This window comes from Lytechinus pictus, chromosome 15, assembly GCF_037042905.1.
Source record: "Lytechinus pictus isolate F3 Inbred chromosome 15, Lp3.0, whole genome shotgun sequence".
Lineage (NCBI taxonomy): Eukaryota > Metazoa > Echinodermata > Echinoidea > Temnopleuroida > Toxopneustidae > Lytechinus > Lytechinus pictus.
In genome coordinates, this window is record NC_087259.1 from 22,877,261 (window position 1) to 22,879,690 (window position 2,430).

Below are 2,430 nucleotides of genomic sequence, written 5' to 3' on the forward strand. Positions count from 1 at the left end.
GTTTTTTTGGCCATTTAATATTCTCATTTTGTTGTGATTTTGGAGTAATTTCTGTTGCTATTCTGTGTATTTTGAGGGAAAATACGTTTTCCGTGATTTTCCGTTTGAAATGCCATTTTCCGTTTCAAAAGACCCTTTCCGTGAATTCCGTCCGTTTTCCGCGATCGCGGAAAATCACTGTCCCTACATACTATGTGAGGTCATCCAGATCTAGACCAAAAGTTCAGTCTCTGTATTTTGGTTGTTCCGCTAAACTACGTTGGCTCCACTCACCAATACATAGACTGAAGAGCTTGGAGGCCCGTACGTACAGCCAACGTATAAGTGAACTAACGTTTTATAGGTCGCGATTTAAAACTGTTTTTAAGCGAAATTTACAGTTTCATGGTTTCCATTATCAGGGAAATATAAATAACTTTAGTAATTGCGTACCTTGGACCGGAGTTATTGAAAAAAAAATCCTCTGGATGATTGAGAAATCTTTCATCTAAGACATTTTCACCTAAGCTGACGGTTTTTCTTGCAAGTTGCCATCTTGAATGTCGTCATTTTCCTTATTAACTTTTCGATGTCTCGATTTATCGAATGTCGTCTGCTACCTGTGATTGTAGCGGTTTAGCTCGCATATGGAGCAGATCGTATAATATCGAAAGCAATATCGATATCATATTCGTAAATTGTTGACGCCCTCTCCGTTCGTTGGTAATATTTCATATTTTGGCTGCCATTTTGGGGGTGATTCTCGAGACCACGACGGGACCAAGACAAGTAAACATCGGTAAAGTACCATTTTCATACCTTTGTTCTATTTCGTGCACATTAAGTTATTTGTTATATATTCAAGATAGTACATTGTATTTTGGTAGTTTCTAAATCCTTAGACTGTAAATTCGATGTAAAAAAGAATATTGAAGTCTGGACAGTTAATCGGCGAATTAGAGGAAGTGATAACACATGCGAGCTCACACTAAGACTAACTACCGTCGGTGAATGGGGATTATAGTGATATGTCAGAAATTGTTAAAGAAATCCCAGAAACGACGGTTATTCCTGTCTAATCCAGATCCAGCCACAATTTAGCATCACTGGCACGCATTGACTTTAAAACGCGTGATGCGCTATGTAAAAACGGAGCTCCGTGGAGGGCAGGGGCTGTGGATAGCGCGTGGCCGTGGGCACAAAACATGGTGATACATTTCCAAATTCTATGAGGCATTGAGATAGGCATGATAGGAGAAAAAAATAGGATAGGCCTAGATCTATATTCAACAAAAATTGATGCAAATTTCATTTTAGAACAAAAAAAAATATTGCAAAAAAGATGAACATGTCAAATTCTGCCTGGCACTTGTCAGTGCAAATTTCCATTTTTTGCTGACAATCGACACAGGATTTTATTTTTAGAACAAAAAATATTGCACAAAATATAGCTCTAAACTTAACCCAGAGAGCTCCAGCCCGCGTAGCGGGCTGGAGCCCAGACGCGCAGTGTACAAACGGGCATTCAGGTGAGAGTACCGTGAAGTTTGGTCAATATCATTTACATAATACATAATTTAAACAGAAATTAAGCACTTACCACGATTGTATGGATGATAGTCTAACGAGTGGCAGTTTCCTGACATCGAGGCACAGACTGGAACCTCAAAAAACGATCAGTTCTGTCGCGGTAGCTCTCCTCTTTCAGAATTCAACACAAAATGGCCGATCGAGACCGAGGCTAGTATAGCACTAGCGCATATAGACTTTGTCAAATTCGCGCATGCGCCCTACACCCTCTCGAACGGCCATTTTGCTATGAATTTTGAAAGAAGGAGAGCCACCGCGACAGAACTGATCGTTTTTTGAGGTTCCAGTCTGTGCCTCGATGTCAGGAAACTGCCACTCGTTAGACTATCATCCATACAATCGTGGTAAGTGCTTAATTTCTGTTTAAATTATGTATTATGTAAATGATATTGACCAAACTTCACGGTACTCTCACCTGAATGCCCGTTTGTACACTGCGCGTCTGGGCTCCAGCCCGCTACGCGGGCTGGAGCTCTCTGGGTTACTCTAAACTATACTGTACTCTGTAGTGCGCCTGTGACTGTGTCCAAGCTGTGTCTGTGGCTACTGGCTAGCCGGCTGTGCCCGCCTGAGCTGAGCCTGAGGCGTCCGAAAAATAACGGCCAAGACGGCGAGCTGCCGAGTGCGAGTGAGTCATTTGCAATTGCCAATAAAAATAGGCCCACACACGACACCGACACTGCACAGACGTCCACAGTCAGTTTCAAAACAACACAACACGGTCCATTTGAATACAAAAATTCTAAATCAAACATGAAATTTATCTGTTAAATTAGTAATCAACATTGTCTAGAATATTGAAATTGACAGAAATTTATCAAAAAACAGATTAAATGTGTTTAAACGACAACTAAATCTCAC

At 40.9% G+C, this 2,430-nt stretch overlaps 1 protein-coding gene across 3 annotated transcripts in view; it reads right to left on the minus strand.

The window, feature by feature from the left end:
• Window positions 1–2,430, minus strand: part of LOC135156906 (centrosome-associated protein 350-like) — a 34,788-nt gene that overhangs the window by 32,215 nt on the left and 143 nt on the right. The window lies entirely within an intron of this gene.